Here is a 21,120-nt window from a genome sequence, read left to right as displayed (position 1 = left end):
GAGTGTGCAGGAACAGAACTGGAATAGAAGCCTAGGAGGGACTCGATGGGCCAGGTAGCTTCCTGCTACACTGTGAATGATGGTATGACTACATCAAATGCCTTTACAAAGTCCATTTACACAATAGCAACTGCACTGTCTTCATTCACCTCTTTTGCTACATCATCAAAAAACTCAACTCGTTAGTCAATTTTATCTTAACAAATCTGTTCTGATTATTAATTCATGCCTATCTAAATTGTTAAATTTTTCCTGTATTAGTCATTCTGAAAATGTCTCTACAATGGACATGGTCTGTATTGACTGCATTAATCATATTGCCCATTTTTTTTTTTTGAACAAATGTATTTAACTTTTGCAGTTCTTTAGCACTAGTATCTAAGGAAGAATGTGCCCAGCATTTCTGCAAATTTTCCCCCCTTCCCTTAGCAATTGAGAATGCATCCCATCTGGACTAGGTTCTACTTAAGACAGAGATTGACCATACCTTATCACCTGCCTTCTTTTCTTCATCCAGTACCCCAGCAAGCTCCTCACTTGTGGTAAATATTCAAGCATTATTTAGAGTTCAGCATATCTTCAACCTCCACAGATCTTCAATTTGCTCTGTAATCAGCATCATATTTTCTGACAAAATATCTTGGCAGCTTCCACTATTGAGGAGAACGTAGTTGATAAAATACTGATTATTCCTTTAAACTGAGAGCAAAGGAAGGAACAAAGGTCCGAACTTGTATAAAAGTTTGGCACTGAGTTTAAGTAAATTCATAATAATCGATGGATGGATCATAATGATCAATGGACCATAATGAAATGGATGAATAATTTCAGATTTACTGAGGACATCCCTAATCAATAACTCTTCATGATTTCATTTAAACACGAGGTTTTTCTGGCCACTACTTCAGAGCACATAAAAGGGCATATTATGCTGATTAAATGTGTCTACTTAGTATGCAAAATAAATACCACCACTCAAAGGCTAGATTTATTGGATTGATCTTTTTCAAAAGAAAGACTTGAAATGAATGTTCGTAACTGAAGCTCAGTTCCCTTTTCTCAATGAGACAGGTGCAATAATCTATCTGGCCGCTAGATGGTAGCCCATTTCCGAAGAAGGGTCTAGGCCCGAAATGTCAGCTTTCCTGCTCCCCTGATGCTGCTTGGCCTGCTGTGTTCATCCAGCTCCACACCGTGTTATCTCAGATGGTAGTCCTATCTTTTTGTTCACTTTTAGTGAACAAGCAATCAGGGAGTGTTTTGTTCTTAATTAGTGCATACTCACTGTATTCAACACATTAGAATTGCTACAGTGTGCAGGCTGGCCATTTGGACGATCAATTGCACACCAACTCACAGAAGGGCATCCTACCTAGACTCAGTCCCCTACCCTAGCTCTGTAACCATGCATTCCCTATGGCTAATCCACCTAGCCTGTACGTCCCAGGACATGATGGGCAATTCAGCATAGCGAATCCACCGAATCTGCACATCTTTAGTCTGTGGGAGGAAACTGGAGCATCCGAAGGGGACTCATGCAAACACAGGGAGAATATGCAAGCCCCACACAGATGATTGTCTAAGAGTAGAATCAAACCTGCGTCCTGGCACTGAGACAGCAATGCTAACCACTGAGCCAACAAGCATTTACAATTTTTAACAATTACATCACAATATGCTCAATAAAGATAATGTTAACATTGTGGGGGAAAAGCATAATCTAAATAGACAGTTGCTGTGACATGAATTTACCATCATAGTAAAATATTCAGCCAAGAATTCAAATTCCATGTGTATACTGATGACACGCAGCTCACCATCTGTCTTGACCCCTCCACTTGCCTGGGTATTGTTCGGCATCCATTAAATACGAGGAAAATCATTATCTTTTGGCCCTGTCCCAAACTCCCATTTCCTTGCAAAAGACAGCATGTTAATCTGCACTAATTTCCACTGACCTCTAAGTTGCTAACGATGCCCCCAAACCCATTACTTTCTTTAATTCTCAACAAATTTAAATCCTTCACATTTTTTCCCTTCCTATTCCTGTAACCTTCAGAAGTACAAACGTTTGTCGCCGCCACGACCACCAGCTTCTCTCAAGACACCTGATCTCTCGTGTAAATCTGTTCCTTTTACCTTTAACCAAGGTGTGAGGCTTCATGTTGTACCCGTGGTACTCTGAAATTCTCTGCTAAAAGGCACTGCGGAGGCCCAAGAAAACAGTGGGGATAAAATGACCAGCATGTTCAAAAACAACAGCAGAAGATTCTTGGAGTGAGGGAAAAGGGCAATAGGTAGATGACTGTTTTGTGAGCTTTATTGTTTATCTTTATGTTCTGTCTATTAGGACAGTGGCTAAATCAATGTTTCATTGTTAACTCACTCAGTTAGTAAGAACTGCTGATGCTGAAGTCAGAGGTAACAAAGCGTGGAGCTGGGTGAACACAGCAGGCTAAGCAGCATCTTAGGAGCACAAAAGCTGACGTTTCGGGCCTAGACCCTTCATCAGAGAGGCTCTCTGATGAAGGGTCTAGGCCCGAAACGTCAGCTTTTGTGCTCCTAAGATGCTGCTTAGCCTGCTGTGTTCATCCAGCTTCACACTTTGTTATCTTGGATTTTCCAGCATCTGCAGTTCCCTTTATCTTGGAAGTATGATACTCTAGTTATTGCATAAATATGGCTTACAGAACAGTAGGGAAGAAGCTCAATGTTACTGGTTCAACTACTTTCACTCCTTTCCTTTCTCCCATCAGCCCACAATTTAGTTCCCTTCAGCCACTTATCCACTATGTTGAAGAAATCTCCAAACAAAGCCATATAGGGAACAAAAGAGGCAATCATATCACTTGAACTGTATTGTCAACCCCTAATGTATTTGAGACAGATAAGACCTATTGGTGTACAAATGGTAATACAATGGTCAGTACAGGAGATTTGTAATTGCTGAATTAATTGTGATAAAGTCAGGGCAATAGATTTGGTGAGTAGACAGGATTAGCACGGCCCCTGCACAAGGATGACAAGCAAATTTGTGAAGCATTCTATATTTTTCAGGAGCCCTCTTGTGATGATAGTATCCCTATCCCTGGACAGGGAGTCCCAACTGCTCCAGAGGTGTATTATCACATTTCTGAATAGTTTGATTAGAAAAATATAAATACACTCATCTTTTTTCAACCAGAGAGCAGCAATTCCAATGACAGGTGGCAGTTTTGCACTCAGTTTTAGGGAATGAAGTTTAGCAAACAGCAGCAGTGGAAACCAGTGGAAGAACATTTTGATTTTAATTATATCATAATTCTATTAGATTTAGTGTATTTTGGGAAAGGACAAAGTTAGGCTAAGCATGGAATATTTAAATTGAGAAAAAAACAATTTTAAAAAATTGAGATTTCTTTTAGTCATCGTAGGGGAGCATCCTTGGCAAGGTCAGTATTTATTGTTGATCCTGAATTGCCATTAAAAAAAACTGATGTTAACTATTTCCTTCAACCATTAAACTGCATGTGGTGTGCACAACATTGGAGGGTGTTCTAAGATTTTAACTGGGCAACTGTGTAGGAATGACAAAATAATTTCAAATCAAAATGGTGAATGACTTGGATAGTAACTTGCAGAAAGTGGCATCTGCTGCTCCCTTTCCTCCAGTGATTGAGGTCACAAGCTTGGAAAGTGCCATTGAAGAAACCTTGACAAGTCACTGCAGTGCATCGTATAGATGGCACACTCTGCTATCACTGTGCACTGGTGCAGGAGGGATAGCATGTTTAAGGTGGTGGCTGAAATGTTGATCAATAGAACATCTTTTTCAAGATGGCGCCAGAACTTCTCAAGAACATTTCTGGAGTTGCACTCATCCAGGCAAGTGAAATATTCCATCACACTCCTGATTTCTGAATGTGAGAATGGTAATAATAAAATTGGTAAAAGGGTGTTAGTGGACACTATATACTTGGATTTTCAGGAGGCATTTGATAAAGACGTCCCATAAGAGATTGATTAGAAAATTAAGTAACATTGCATAATAGGTAATATGCAGGTGTGGATTCAGGGTTGGGAAATAGGCAGAAAACAGAGAAGGGTAATAAATGAGTTATTCTGGCGCTCATAGGTTGTGATTACTGAGAACCGTAAGGATCAGTTCTTGAGCTTTGGCTGTTCACGCTATATATCAATGGCTTGGCTGTGGGGACCAAGGGTAATATTTTCAAGTTCACAAATGACACAGAGTTAGCTAGGAACTCCACTGTGAGCAATATGCAAAGTAGCTTTGAGCAGATTTGAACAGGCAGTGAGTGGGTGAGACATAGCAGATGGAAAGTCATGTAGAAAAATGGGGTTGTCCACTTCGGTAGGAAGAACAGATACGTGGAGCATTTCTGAAGCAGTGAGAAAATGGTGTTTGTAGATTTACAAAGACAACTGGGTGCTTTTATCAATAAGTCACTGAAAGATAACATGCAGTGCAGCGAGCAATTGGCAGTTAATGGTATTTTATTATTTTTTCACAAGTGGTTTTGTGTATGGGAGTATTGAAATCTTGCTTCAAAATTGTAGAATCTTACATCACATCTGGAGTACTGTGCGCAGTTCTGGCCGCTCTGGGAAGGATATTATTGCTTAAAAATAGTGCAACGTAAGTTCACTAGATTTGTTTTTGGGATGGTAGGAATTTCCTCTGAACACAGATTGGGCAAACTGGACCTGTATTCTGAAGAAGGGTCCCAACTTGAAACATCAGCTTTCTTGTTCCTCTGATGCTGCCTGGCCTGCTGTGTTCCTCCAGCTCCACACTGCGTTATCTCTGTGTTCTCTCAAGTTTCGAAGAATGGGAGGTGATCTCATTGAAACATGCAAAATAATTAAAAGGATAGACAGGGGAGATGAAGGTAAAATGTTTCTGCTCATTGGGCAGTCTACAGCCAGGGGATCCAGGGATATGGACAGTGAGAACACATTCAAGCAGATGGAAGAGGAAAGGGAGGTTGCAGTTGGAATAGCAGTTTGCAAGGATACAAATGTCACAATATGAACTAGGAGCAGAGTAGGCGACTCAGCCCCTCAAGTCCAATCCTCCAGCCGATAAGATTGTGGCTGATTTGCTTACTTGAGATTCCCACGTATTCTGATAACCTTTCACCTTCTTGCTTATCAAGAATCCATCCACCTCTACGTTCAAAATATTCAAAGAATCTGTTTGGTGAAACACCAAACGCCTTTTGGTGAAAAGAATTCTGAAGTCCGTCAACACTCTGAGAAAATAAATTCTCTTCATCCTTGTCTTAATGTCCCCTTATTTTTAAACAATGATCTTTAATTCTATATTCACATCCAAATTTATACAGCTCAATCAAAGGTACCTCTAACATTTCTGAGTTTTGCAAATACAACCCTAGCCTGTCCAACCTTTCCATACAAGACAATACACCCATTCCAGATATTAGTTAATTTAGTAAACCTTCTCCAAACTGATTCCAATGCATTTACATTCTGAAGGAGACCAATACTGGTCTCCAGATGTGGTCTCACCAATGCCCTGTATAACACAAATGTAACCACCTACTTTTGTATTTAGTTCACCTTGCAAAAAAAAATTATTAGTATTGTTAATTAATCCCTCTAACTTAACCCATTTATATCCCTTTCTGGCATCCTTGTGTTTGCTTCAGACTTATTTTTCCACTTATCTTTGTATCCTCAACAAATTTAGCAGCATTATCCTCTGTCCCTTCATCCAAGTTATTCATGTATATTGTAAAAAGTTGAGGCCTGAACATTGAACGCTGTGGCACAACAACACACATTACATCTTGCCAATCTGAAAACTAATCCATTTATACCTACTGATCGTTTCCTGTTAGCCAGCTATTTCTCTATCCACGCCAATATATCATTCACTACAACACAAGCATTTGATGCTAACAATAACCTTTGGTGTGGCAGCTTAACAAATGCCTTCTGAAAATCCAAGTCCAGTATATCTACCAGTTTCCTTTTATCCAAAGCACATTAATTCCTAAAAGAACGCAAATAAATTGATTAAACATGATTTCCCTTTCACAAAACCAGGTTAATTCTGCCTGCTTTCATTGAACCCGAACGCCCTATAGTAACATTTTAAGTAACAAATTCCAACATTTTCTCCCTGTTGGATATTAAGCTGACTAACCTAGAGTTTCCTGCTTTCTGGCTCTGTTCTATTTTGAATAAAGGAGTTACATTTACTCTTTGCAACTCTAATGAAACCTTCCCCAGAAATATAGAAAATAGGAATAAGGCTATTCGAGCCTACTCTTCCGTTCAATACGGTCATAGCTAATTATCCAACTTAGTAACTGTCCCCACTACCTTTGAGCCCTTTAGCTCTAAGAACTATATCAAACTCCTTCGAAACATGTGATGTTTTTGTCTCAGCCACTTCCTGTGTCAGAGAATTTCACAGGCTTACCACTGTCTGTTGAAGAAATTTCTCCTCATCTCAATCCTAAATGGCCTATCCTGCATCTTTCGACTATCACCCCTGGTTCTGGACCCTGGTCTTTCCGAACATTATTCCTGTGTTTACCCTATCCAGTCCTATTACAATGTTATAGTTTTCTATGAGATCTCCCTCTCATTCTTCTCAACTCCAATGAATGTTATCCCAACTAATCGCGTCACTCTTCGTGCATTAGTTATTGCCATCCCATGAATCAATCTGATAATTTTTTTTGCACTCCCTCTGTAGCCAGAACATCCATTCTCAGATAAAGATAATAAAATTGCACATGTTACTCCAGATGTTGTTCCATTAAGACCTTATATAGCTGTAGCAAGTATATCAGAGCCCTGGGACTTGTCGGTCCATAGCTCCAACAATGCTTGGTACCACTTTTATCATGATTTACTTTTCTTGAGTTCCTCCCTGCCATTTCCATACTTTCAGCTATTTCTAGGCTCTTACATATATTTTCTATAACGGAGACTAACACAAAATACCTGTTCAGCTGGCGGTTGGAACCCTGTGCACGCTCCATAGCCGGACGCGGCTGTAGTGTGGCCGCGCCAGCCACGTGCCGTTGTTCGCGCACTCAGGTACAGCAGCGACACGAGCTTCCCGCTCAGACTTCGGTGTGCAGATCATATCTCATCCGGGTTAAACTCTACTGCCAGGTGCGGGTATTTCGCATTAACTGGAGAACGGTTTGATTGATTTACTGGAATGGGGAAAGTTGGAACTGTTTCAGTTTACCACAAGTGTCGTCGTTTCTGTGGCGAAATGTCTTGAGTAAAAACAGAACGAGCTCTCTCCCTATTTATTCCAGAATCCCCTTCCCCTCCCCCATTTCTGAAGAAGGATCTCGGCCCGAAATAACAAAGTGTGGATCTGGATGAACACAGCAGGCCAAGCAGCATCTCAGGAGCACAAATGCTGGCGTTTCGGGCCTAGACCCTTCATCAGAGAGGCTGTGTTCGTCCAGCTATACACCGTGTTATCTCATGTTTCAAGTCTCTCGTCTTATTAACTCTGGTTGTTTTAATTCAGCATCTTTAAATAGGAAATGTGTGCTCTCCCGACGCTGTTTCTCCCCAGCCTCCCAATACTTCAGTTTTGCTATAATCATGAATATTCTACATACATGTGTGCAGGTTTATTAAAATAATGCTGGAAATGCTCAGCAAGTCTGGGAGCACTTATGGAGAGAGAGGAATAGAGTTAATAGGTAGCGTTTCATGGTGCCATGGATATAGTCTTCTGCCCTGTATAGTGATCTAGTCGGAGGAGATAAGTAAGGGTGGGAATTTACCGGCACAGTTACTGCGTTCAATTTTGGTCGTCCTGCTGTAGGAGTGGTGTTGTGAAACTTGATGTTGCCGGGGTTGACCGGTTTGAGCTATAAGGAGAGGCTGGGTCTATTTTCCCTGCAGTGTTGGAGGCTGAACATTATAGAAGCTTATAAAATTATGAGGGGTATGGATAGGATAAATTGCCAAGGTCTTTTCCCCAGGCTAGGGGAATCCAAAACTAGACGGCATAGGTTGAAGGTGAGAGGGGAAAGATTACCCCATCATGTCTAAACTGTCTCATAGATTCAGAGAATCCCCACAATGCAGACAAACATTTTTGGCCCACCAAGTCTGCAGTGTTCCTCTAAAAAGCATTCCAACCAGGGACATTCCACCTCTGCAACCCGGCATTTCCCATGGTTAATCTACCTAGGCTGCATGTCTTTTGACTTTGGGAGGAAACTGGAGAAAACCCATGCAGATACAGGGAGAACATGCAAATTCCACACAGTCACCCAAGGCTGAAATCCAACCTGGGTCCCTGGCACTGTGAGGCAGCAGTGCTAACTGCTGAGCGAACATTCTGCCATCTGAACTGAGAGCCAATCTCCCGCCTCCATTATCTTGAATCTTTCCCCATAACGCTGAATATTGTTTCCCATTAAATAACAATCCAATGACCTCTTGAATGCCTCAACTGAATCTGCTTCCAACCATACTTCCAGGTATCATGTTCCATACCTTACCTACTGAAAAAGATTTTTCTCACACTCATTTGCTTTTTTTGCAAAACACTTTTAAAGTCTTTCCTCTGGTTTGCGATTCATTTGCAAGGGTCAACAGTTTGTCCATCGCCTTTCTCCAGACCGCACATGACTTTGAAACCTTTGGATCAATTCTCCTCTTAGTCCCCTCCTTTCCGAGGAATACAGTTTCAATTTCTCTAACCTTACAAATGAGGCATTTCATTCCCTGGACTTATTCTCATAAACTCCTGCACATTCTCCATTGCATTTGTAACCTTTATTTAATGTGGCAAACAGAATTGCTCAGAATACTCCAACTCAGGTTGAACAAGTGAGAGATAATAGGTCTAGGTCCGAAACGTCAGCCTTCCTGCTCCTATGATGCTGCTTGGCCTGCTGTGTTCATCCAGCTATACACCTTGCTATCTGAGGTTGAACAAGTGTCTTGTAGAAGTTCATCATAACAAGACGGCTTTCATGCTCTATGCCCTTATTTATAGAACATAGAACATTACAGCACAGTACAGGCCCTTCGGCCCTCGATGTTGTGCTGACCTGTCATACCGATCTCAAGCCCATCTAACCTACACTATTCCATGTACGTCCATATGCTTATCCAATGACGACTTAAATGTACCTAAATTTGGCAAATCTACTACCGTTGCAGGCAAAACGTTCCATTCCCTTACTACTCTGAGTAAAGAAATGACCTCTGACATCTGTCCCATATCTTTCACCCCTCAATTTAAAGCTGTGCCCCCTCGTGCTCGCCGTCACCATCCTAGGAAAAAGGCTCTCCCTATCCACGCGATCTAACCCTCTGATTATTTTATATGTTTCTATTAATTCCCCTCTCAACCTTCTCTCCAATGAAAACAGCCTCAAGTCCCTCAGCCTTTCCTCGTAAGACCTTCCCTCCATACCACGCAACATCCTGGGAAATCTCCTCTGCACCCTTTCCAAAGCTTCCACATCCTTCTTATAATGCGGTGACCAGAACTGTACACAATACTCCAAGTGCGGCCGCACCAGAGTTTTGTACAGCTTCACCATCACCTCTTGGTTCTGGAAGTCGACCCCTCTATTAATAAAAGCTAAAACACTGTATGCCTTCTTAACAGCCCTGTCAATCTGGGTGGCAACTTTCAAGGATCTGTGTACACGGACACCGAGATCTCTCTGCTCATCTACACTGCTAAGAATCTTGCCATTAGCCCAGTAATTTGCATTCCAGTTACTCCTACCAAATCACATCACCACACACTTGTCTGCATTAAAGTCCATTTGCCACCTCTCAGCCCAGCTCTGCAGCTTATCTATGTCTCTCTGCAACCTGCAGCATCCTTCGTCACTATCCACAACTCCACAGACCTTAGTGTCGTCTGCAAATTTACGAACCCATCCTTCTATGCCCTCATCCAGGTCGTATATAAAAATGACAAACAGCAGTGGACCCAACACCGACCCTTGCGGTACACCACTAGTAACTGGTCTCCAGGATGAACATTTCCCATCAACTACCACCCTCTGTCTTCTTTCAGCAAGCCAATTTCCGATCCAAACTGCTATATCTCCCACAATTCCATTCTTCCGCATTTTGTACAATAGCCTATTGTGGGGAACCTTATCGAACGCCTTGCTGAAATCCATATACACCACATCAACCGGTTTACTCTCATGGTCATCAGTGCATTGAATCCTTCTAACTCCTCGAACATTTGGTATCTCTGGCTCCTCCAGTCCTCGCTAAAATCCCTTTGTATATTTAAAACCTCTGCCAATTCTGACTCCCCTTCCCATCTTTGCAAATTGCTCCAGTCTTGATAACGTGTCCAATCCTGGTATTGTCCTCCTCCTCAAGTCATAACAATAATTTTGACACTTGTCATCTTATCTACTACTTACAGTCCACCATGTCTCTGTAATATCCTCCAGCCTCAACTCACCTCCCCATCTGGACATCATCCTCATGCCCCTGCAACACATGATATCACTGTAACCTTCTCCAGTCCCGAGAACACTCCTGCCTCCCGTAACACAGCACCACATGACCTCTGTGACAATTGACCATTCCTACAGACCTCCCTATCTCTCTAAGTTTCTCCAGTCTGATAGCTCTTCCTGCCTGTGTAAACTGCTCCAATATATTGCATTCTGAAGCCATTTTAATCCTCATGCCTGCAACCTCGTTCAGTCTGCACAATCTCTCCTATCGCGACAATGCTCCTCATTCTCCATCCTTCAGGCATTATTAGCCTTCCTAACTCTTTAACCTCTTGAAGCCACTATAAAACCATCCAAGTACCTGTAAAATCCTCTTGACTGCTGTATCCAACTCCAGCCCCTACACCGCTCTCTTTCTCTAATGTTCTTCAGTCTGAAGATCCATGTGAACTGTCACCTCATCCAGTGTCTACAATACTTTGTATTACTAACTTCATCCAATTGCAAAAACCATCCTGAACTCTGTAACCTGCAACATATGAATCCATCCCTGACACATCCATCCTCGGACAAGCCAAACAGAGACATGCGTGAGAATTCCTAGAAGCATGGCATTCCAACCAGAACTCCATCAACAAACACATTGATTTGGAGCCAATCTACCATCCTCTGAGAAAAAGAACAGGAAATGACATCACCAACCCAAGGAAACCTAACCAGATAAATAGAAAGTGGGACATAACACCAGCGCTTCGTCGGAGGCTCATTGATGATGTTACCTAGAATGGTGACGAAATGTCTGAAAACGAACCTTCCAGCTCAGCGAGCAAACTAACATCCAGAATCCCTCCCTATATCTGGAATTGGTTGCAGCCTCCATAGCCCTTCACATTCCTGGAACCTTCTTTTGTTCTTGTAACCTTATCCCATTCCAAACCACAACTTATCTGTATCCTCCTCCTCCTCCTGTTCCTATAACCCTCGTGAAGTTCTAGATCTCGTCCAAACTCTGTAATGCTCTGTATGTTGCATCATCTTCCAAAGCTGTCAACTGTCTTTTTCTCTCAAACCTTATCTAGTTTCTGCTCATCGCCCTCTCTCTGTCAAGCCGCTCGGTCTCCAAAGTGCTGCTTGCCAATGTAAACTTCTCCTGTCCAAACAAAGGGCCATATGACTGTCACCTCTCTTTGCCACTGAAGTTCTCCGTGAATGTTACCTTCTCCATTCGTTATAGCATTCCCTTTCACAGTTACCTCCTCCAGCCCTGAGAACCATTCCTGTCTGTGTAAACTCATATTGCCTGTACAAACTTCTCTTGTACTGTAACCTCCACAGATCCTCTCTATGTCAATTATGCCAATTGATCACAATCAATGTCCCCCATCCTTAAAACACCAACCGTCTTTGTAACCTCTTCCCCACCCTACAACCCTCCCTTTGTCTGTAATTCCCCTCTAGACCCTGTAATCCTTGCTCTGTTCATAATCATCTTTAGTCCGTAGAATGCATAGTGTCTCTGTCAGTTTCTTCAATCCCTAACATTGTCTGTACCAGTGTAACCTTCTCATGGAGATAGACAGGGAGAGTTCTATGTATGAAGCTGTACAATTTATTAACAATTCTATCTATCTTGCATCCCTTATTGATTTAGGTGCATATACACCCAGGTCTCTTTGCTTCTTCACACTCTTAAGAATAATACCCTTTATGTTGGCTTTCCATGTTCTTTGTATCATAGTGCAACACCTCACTCTTTTCCAGATTGAACTTCATCTGTTACCTATCTGCCCACTCCTTTAACCTGTCACTTTCTGTTTGAAGTTTTATCCTGTCCTCCTCACACTTTGTAAATCTGCAAACTTTGATATTATCCTCTGGACACCAAGGTCAAGATTAATTATACCATTCAGGAAAAGGAAGGGTCCCAATACCTACCCCTTGGGAACTCCACCACAAACCTTCTTTCAGCCTGACAAATAGTCATTTTTATTTTCTATCCTTAAGTCAATGCGGAATCCATGTTGTGACTATCCCTTTTATTCCATGACACATAATTTTACTCAAGTCTGTTGTGTGGCAGATTAGCAAATACCTATTGGAGATCCATGTACACCACATCAACAGCCATTCCCCTAATCAACTGTCTCTCTTAGCTCTTCAAAAAACTCCAAAAAGTTAGTTGGACACAACTTTCCCTTGTCTTATCCATGCTGGCTCTTCCAATATAACCCACTAGTACGTCTATTCCAAGTGATTATTTTGGAAGTTTCCCCATCACTGAAGTTAAATTTGGCTAATCTTTTACCTCCTGTTCAAAAAGGTTTGTAATGTTTACAATTCTCCAACCCTCTGGCATCACTTGAGTCCAGGGAAGATTAAGTGATAATTATCAATGCCTCTGCAATTCCCACTTTCACTTCTATCAATGTCCTTGTGTGCATTTCTTCATCCTGATGCCTTTAAGTACTAACACCTTAGTACTCCTTATCAGTTTTGCAGCTCCCTTGTATTCTGTTTCTTCCTCTGTCATCATAGCCTGGGTAGCATCATACTAGTTGGTAAAGACAGGTGCAGTGTACTCCTCATTGTACCCCTCAGCTTCTTGCCTCTGGTATAAATCCCCATTTTGATACTCCTCTTTTACTATTTATGTTATTATTGAAGACTTTGGCATTTCCTATTCTTAGCTGCCTGTCTTTTGTAGTAATCCCTCTTTGCTTCTTGTATTTGCTTTCTCATCTCTCTTCTGTAGCCAACTTTGTTCTTTATTGTATTTAGGACCAGATACCTGTCATTTAACTTATTTCTCCTTTGTTTGTCCTACCTTTCCCTTTTGAGCAAATCTACCTCGATTGTGTCCAAACCAGCACCTCTTTGAATGTACCTAATTGATCAGCTACTTTTTCCCCCACTAACCTCTTGTATCTAGTCCAGCTCTGTTCTTGCCCCATTAACATCTGCTCCCCAAGAGTTGGTTATTTTTGAACTTGAATATTGATCGAAACATTTACAATCTGTTTTTATATTTCAACCTAGCTTTTTCTTGTTGTCTAATTGTTTCCTTCTCATTCATCTTTTAGTCACTGTTTTGCTTTATTTTCAAATGAGAGAGGTGCTAACAGCAGAATGAAGAGGGACAACGCTGAAGAGAGAGAACTGTTGACAGTATTGGTAAAATTGGGGACCAGGAGAAATTAGCTGCAGTGAAGTTCAGTGCGAACAGGAGAGGTTGATGTGGACAAGAGATCTTAGAAAAATGGATGAAGGGAGAAGCAAAAAAAAGTAGAAAGAGATGCGTATTGAGAAGGTATTAACATCAGAGATATTTTACTTATGCATTTTCTTTCTTTTCCATGAAAGGTATCAAAAAGGCAAATAAGTTTCTAATTCAGCAATCTAAATAGTGTTGTGTTTTTGTTATTAATCCTGATTCGATGCTTGATTTTAAACATTTGGGCTGTGGTCAGAATATTGAAGATTTGATTACTTGGTGCACAGCCTTCTCAAAGTGTCCAATCGATTCTACTGCCTTCTGTGTCACGCTACTTGGTTCCATCTGAACAAAAAAAGTTGCTGGAAAAGCTCAACGAGTCTGGCAGCATCTGTGGAGGAGAAATCAGAGTTAACGTTAACGACCTTCCAGCAACTTTGTTTTTGTTCCTGACTTACAACATCTGCAGTTCTTTTGGTTTTTATTTGGTTCTATCTGATATCAAAGTAGTATTCAACTAGTATGTATTTCTACCGCACATGATTTTTGTAAACGACAGTTACAGAGCTGGACTATATTTTTAGCCGGAGTCTTAGTCTACCAAGCAGTGCGAGTGATCTCAAGCTAACCGTGTTGGTACGGCGATCTCCATTCGACAGCCGAGCTGCTTTCCCTGAATAGGAGCACATTTCGATTTGCTCGTTCTGCCAAGTGGAAACATCTAGCACTCGTACGGGACCTATCACGAACTACTAAATATCTTCCCAGTTCTGGCTCCACCTTTTGCCACGACGTGCAGAGGGCCAACTGATTCCTTTCCCGGGGTCGCTGGAACACTTCCGAGTTGCTTTTCGTGCTGAGTACTTTTATCTTCAATACTGCTTCCTCTTATTCATAGCCAAAACAGCTTAATTGCTTGCTCTTCCGACCGCAAAGTGCTGAGCCCGTTTCTGCACCGGACACAGGCTGCATATTCCTAGCATATTTTGTTTTTATTTCAGATTGCCAGCATTTGTAAAAAAAGACTAATTCTGAAATTTATTTCATTAAGATATACTACAGTGAATTAATTTGATTAGAGTGTGTAACCAATAAGGTTATGAGTAAAGAGATAATGGGGACTGCAGATGCTGGAGAATCCAAGATAACAAAGTGTGAAGCTGGGTGAACACAGCAGGCCAAGCAGCATCTCACGAGCACAAAAGCTGACGTTTCGGGCCTAGACCCTTCATCAGAGAGGGAGATGGGGAGAGGGTTCTGAAATAAATAGGGAGAGAAGGGGAGGCGGACTGAAGATGGAGAGAAAAGATAGGTGGGGAGGTAGGGAGGGGATAGGTCAGTCCAGGGAGAATGGACAGGTCAAGGAGGCGGGATGAGGTTAGTAGGTAGGGAATGGAGGTACGGCTTTAGGTGGGAGGAGGGGATAGGTGAGAGGAAGAACAGGTTAGGGAGGCGGGGACAAGCGGGGCTGGGGTGGAGAGGACGAGCTGGGCTGGTTTTGGAATGCAGCGGGGGAAGGGGAGATTTTGAAGCTTGTGAAGTCCACATTGATACCATTGGGCTGCAGGGTTTCCAAGAGGAATGAGTTGCTGTTCCTGCAACTTTCGGGTGGCATCATTGTGGCACTGCAGGAGGCCCATGATGGACGTGTCGTCTAAGGAATGGGAGGGGGAGTTAAAATGGTTCGCGACTGGGAGGTGCAGCTGTTTATTGTGAGCTGAGCAGAGGTGTTCTGCAAAGCGGTCCCCAAGTCTCCGCTTGGTTTCCCCAATCTAGAGGAAGCCGCACCGGGTACAGTGGATACAGTATACCACATTGGCAGATGTGCAGGTGAACATCTGCTTAATATGGAAAGTTATGAGTAAAAGTCAGTTCACTGATATATGTAATTAGTCAACATGCTTCATAGAACATTACAGCACAGTACAGGCCCTTCAGCCTTCGATGTTGTACCGACCTGTCATACCGATTTGAAGCCCATCTAACCTAGACTATTCCATGTACGTCCATATGCTTATCCAATGACGACTTAAATGTACCTAAAGTTGGCGAATCTACTACCATTGCCGGCAGCGTGTTCCATTCCCTTACTACTCTCAGAGTAAAGAAACCACCTCTGACATCTGTCCTATATCTTTCACCCCTCAATTTAAAGCTATGCTGCCTCGTGCTTGCCGTCACCATCCTGGGAAAAAGGCTCTCCCTATCCACCCTGTCTACCCCTCTGATTATTTTGTATGTTTCAATTAAATCACCTCTCAACCTTCTTCTCTCTAATGAAAACAGCCTCAAGTCCCTCAGCCTTTCCTCGTAAGACCTTCCCTCCATACCAGGCAACATTGTGATCGCGCCAGGATTTAAAATAATTATTTGTGTGTAAGTGATAAGGTAATGTTTTAGTGTAGACAATTCCTCATCGCAGTTTCTCAGCACACAGCTTGATTTATTTATTTAACCTATTTTTTTCTAATCAAGTGGTTCAGAGATGTTATTACATACCTCAGGAACAGGTTGGACCTGAACCCGGGACACAGCTCCATGTTTAATAAAATGATAATTATGGTTACAAGCTGTTGTGTCTTCATCAGCCTCGCTACACTATAGGGATAAGTCAGCAAATTTTCCTATCTTGGATCTACAGAGACAACCTATGCATTGTTGGAATAGCAGCTGCCAGCTAAAAACATGGCCACATTAAAACAGCAAACTGATCAGCAGCGCAAAGGCACTTATCTACAACACCTGCACTGCTGTATTTAGATTTCCTTTATTACTGCATAGCAGTGTGATTGTGAAGCTGGGACAACTTGCAGTATCAACGAAGCAGAGATAATGGGAACTGCAAATGCTGGAGAATCCGAGAATACAAAGTGTGGATCTGGATGAACACAGCAGGCGAAGCAGCATCTTAGGAGCACAAAAGCTGACATTTTCGGCCTAGACACTTAATCAGAAAAGGGGGAGGGGGAGAGATTTCTGAAATTAATAGGGAGAGAGGGGGAGGCGGATCAAAGATGGATAGAGGAGAAGATAGGTGGAGAGGAGAGAGACAAGTTAAAGAGGTGGTGATGGAACCAGTAGAGGTGAGCGTAGGTGGGGAGGTAGGTAGGGGATAGGTCAGTCCGGGGAGGACAGACAGGTCAAAAGGGCGAGATGAGGTTATTAGGTAGGAAATGGGGTGCGGATTGATGTGGGAGGAGGGGATGGGTGAGAGGAAGAACAGGTTAGGGAGGCGGGGGCAAGTTGGGCTGGTTTTGGGATGCGGTAGGGGGAGGGGAGATTTTGGAGCTTTTGAAGTTCACATTGTGCTGGGTGTGGTGGGGTTGGAGGGGAGTGTTGGTGGGGTGGTATGTGAGGATGAGGGGATTCTCTTTTGGCAGTTATTGCGGGGACGGGGTGTGAGGGATGAGTTGCGGGACATGCGGGAGCTGGAACAGTTCATTTACTTCACCAACACATTCCACATCAACCTCAAGTTCACCTGGACCATCTCCAACACATCACTCACCTTCCTGGACCTCTCTGTCTCTATCTCAGGCAACCATCTAGAAACTGATATCCATTTCAAGCCCACCAACTCCCACAGCTACCTAGAATACACCTCCTCCCACCCACCTTGCTGCAAAAATCCATCCCGTATTCCCAATTTCTTTGCCTTCACCGCATCTGCTCCCAGGATGAGGCATTCCACTCCTGTATATCTCAGATGTGCTCGTTTTTTTTAAGGACCGCAGTGGTTGAGAACGCCTTCAACCGTGTTTCCCGCATTTCCCACAACTCATCCCACACACCCCATCCCCGCATTAACCACCAAAAGAGAATCTCCCTCGTCCTCACAAACCACCCCACCAACCTCCGGATCCAACACATCATCCTCCTACACTTCCGCCATCTGCAATCCGACCCCACCATAAAGACATTCTTCCCTCCCCACCCTTGTCTGCTTTCCGGAGGGACCACGCTCTGTGACTCCCTTTTCCACTCCACACTCCCCTCCAACCCCACCATACCTGGCACTTGCCCCCATACCTCCTCCCTCACCCCCATCCCAGGCCCCAAGATGTCTTTCCACATCAAGCAGATGTTCACCTGCACATCTGCCAATGTGGTATACTGCATCCGCTGTACCCAGTGTGGCCTCCTGTACATTGGGGAAACCTAGCGGAGGCTTGGGCACCGCTTTGCAAACACCTATGCTCAGTTTGAAATAAACAACTGCAACTCCCAGTCACGAACCATTTCAACTCCACTTCCCATTCCTTAGACAACATATCCATCCTGGGCCTCCTGCAATGCCACAACAATGCCACCCAAAGGTTGCAGGAACAGCAACTCGTATTCTGCTTGGAAACCCTGCAGCCCAATGGTATCAATGTGGATTTCACAAGCTTCAAAATCTTCCCTCCCCCACTGCATCCCAAAACCCAGCTCGTCTCCGGCTCCCTAACCGGTTCTTCCTCTCACCTACCCCCTCCTCCCACCTCAAGCCTCACCCCCATTTCCTACCTACTAACCTCATCCTGCCCCCTTGACCTGTCCGTCCTCCCCAGACTGACCTATCCCCTCCCTATCTCCCCACCTACACTCACCTCTACTGGCTCCATCCCTGCCTCTTTAACTTGTCTGTCTCCTCTCCACCTATCTTCTCTATTCATCTTCGATCCACCTCCCCCATCTCCCTATTTATTTCGGAACCCTGTCCCCCTCCTCCCACTTTTCTGATGAAGGGTCTAGGCCCGAAACATCAGCTTTTGTGCTCCTAAGGTGCTGCTTGGCCTGCTGTGTTCATCCAGCTCCACACTTTGGTATCTACGAAACGTGCTCGGTATCGTACTCACCAGGCGAGCAGTCCTTTCGAGGGCAAACATCATAGGCACACCTGTGTTAATCAAGCAAAGAAAACTTCACTGGCATGGGCAAGGGCGCAGGATTGCTGATGGCCATATCTTGAAAGATATACTATATGGAAGGGAACCTGTGCCGGGCATCCAAAGCTCCAGTTCAAGGATGCTGTCAAAGAATACATTGTAGCTCTTGATATCAATCACAGCAAATATTAAAAAAAAGCATCTTATAATTGATACCAATGATGACACCAGTTTTACACAGGATTTCGCCACCAGAATGATATGCTGTTTTGGAAGCTCAAAAGCTGACATCAACCTTGCAAACAAGGCAGAGAACATCACACACCATTGGCAAGTGGCAACATCATCTGGCACTTGTTGGCAGGCTTTGCTTTTCCAGAAATAGTAGGAACTGCAGATGCTGGAGAACCTGAGATAACATGGTGTTGAGCAGGATGAACACAGCAGGCCAAGCAGCATCAGAGGAGCAGGAAGGCTGATTGCCCGGGCACACACCCTTCCTTAGAAGGGTCTGGTCCCAAAGTGTCAGCCTTCCTGCTCCTCTGATGCTGCTTGGCCTGCTGTGTTCATCCAGCTCTACACCTTGTTATCTCTCTGCTTTTCCAGAATTGATTTGTTCAGCCACCAAAGGAAGTGCAACAGATAATTTCATCTGACCTCCCTAAAGCCCCAAGGCTAGATTCTCATCATTTCGTGTAGATGGAAGGATGCCAATCAATCATTATGCCTGTATATGGACATCATTAATGATGTATTTATATCAATAAAGAGAGTTTGTGATCTCATACCAGCCTGTTGTGCATGATGTTTCAGGATGAGCCACCCACATCTTTGTTTTGTTGCTTGTGTCATTTTATACATCTAGAAGGGTCTCTGACCCATATTAGTTCAGTTTTCAAAAATCTTATGTGCAGAATATAATTTATTACTGTTTTACCACATTGGCTTGCTGGAGAAATCAGTGTTCATGCTGTGGTTGGTTTGCTCACCGAGCTGGTTCATTAGTTTGCAGACATTTCATTACCCCGCTGTGTAACATCGTCAGTACACCATCCGATGAAGCATTGTTGCATTCTCCCTCATTATTTAAACTCTGGGGTCTTTTGGAGTTGATTACCTTATTTCCTGTTTTCTTTTTTGCAATGGTGTGTTTATAGGGTCTAATTCTACATGTTTATTGATGGCCTTCTTGATGGAGAATGAAGCCCCTAGAAATTCCCATGCTTGTCTCTGTTTGGCTTATCCTAGGATCCTGACCAATTGAACTGGTGCTTCTCCTTGTCTTGCGTGTATAGTGAGAATTGGTCATTTCTTTTTGTTGCTAGTTCATGTATTCTCATAGTCAGTTTCCTTCCTGAATGTCCAATATAATGTTTGTCACAGTCCTTGCATGGAATCTTGTATATGACATCGGTTCTGTCCATCGTGGGTAAGGGGTCTTTGGTTCAGACAAATGGAGTTGCATAAAAACACTGTTCAAGTGAACCACAACACACTGCATCAACCCAGAACTGTGCCAAAATGAAGAAGAATACCTCCACCAAGTATTTAGAGACAATGGATACCCGAACAGCTAGGTCTGATGATGCCTGTCACGCAAAGAGGAAAATACAGTACGCCCTGACACACTTGTCACGGTACTGTACATCAAGGATGTATCTGAATTGACCACAAGACTCCTACAGCCACTGGGCATCAGAGTAGAACACAAACCTACATCAACTGCTAACAAGAACCAAAGACCCCTTATCCACTATGGACAGAACCAATGTAATATACAAGATGCTGTTACCCAGCAGGGTAATGCAATGTCTGCAAATGAACCAGCTTGGCAAATGAACTAACCACAGCATCCACAACCCGAGCAACAAATCTACTCAATAACCTCAAATCGGTGTTCATATCATATGTGAACCAAATTTGTAAGTTTATTACATGAATGAACATTTAGCCCATTGTACAGGTGACAATTTGTTAGACAAATCTTAATGGTTTTGCTTCCACAACACCTGAAATTTAAAATTATTTGTGTCAAAGTCCTTTCAAAGCATCAGCCTTCCCCAGTGTCTACTCTGTTCCGCCACCTTAGCAGTCTTTTCCAGGTCTACAACTCAACAGCTCAGCACTCCTTGATACTGTTGAATCTCGTGTATTCCCATTTACTTCACTTAGTGGTGGAGATGCCTTCACCTGTCTTGTTCCTATGGTCTGCATTGCCTACCCTAATTCTTTCTGATTCTCCTCCATTAACTACATAATACTCTCTTTAAAATGTATCTCTTTGTCCAAGCTTCTAATAACCTTTTTATAGAATTGCTGTTTTGTTGTTCTGCCTCTGTGAAGTGCTTGTGATGTTTTTCTACATTAAATGTCCTGTATGAATGCATATTGCTAACCCTATCTTTACCCTCACCCATCAAGAAACTCTCTTGAAAGTAATGACTCATTGCAGTGTGGGCACTGTTGCGGAGCTGATATGCTGTACTGTCCAGTTGATCCTTTCTTGTCTCTTATGTACTTTTAAACCATGTGTTGAACGAGAGAGGTTTTGGTACCCAATCCAGAACACAGTCTCCGAATA

At 43.0% G+C, this 21,120-nt stretch overlaps 1 pseudogene; it reads left to right on the top strand.

Annotated features, from left to right (window-relative positions):
- The first annotated feature begins 2,988 nt into the window (after window positions 1-2,988).
- Window positions 2,989-3,054, top strand: LOC125458579 (U6 spliceosomal RNA; annotated as a pseudogene).
- Window positions 3,055-21,120: the final 18,066 nt, after the last annotated feature.

This window comes from Stegostoma tigrinum, chromosome 13, assembly GCF_030684315.1.
Source record: "Stegostoma tigrinum isolate sSteTig4 chromosome 13, sSteTig4.hap1, whole genome shotgun sequence".
NCBI classification, from domain to species: domain Eukaryota; kingdom Metazoa; phylum Chordata; class Chondrichthyes; order Orectolobiformes; family Stegostomatidae; genus Stegostoma; species Stegostoma tigrinum.
Note: the sequence above shows the minus strand (reverse complement) of the source record. Positions and strands in the feature narration are given on the sequence as shown.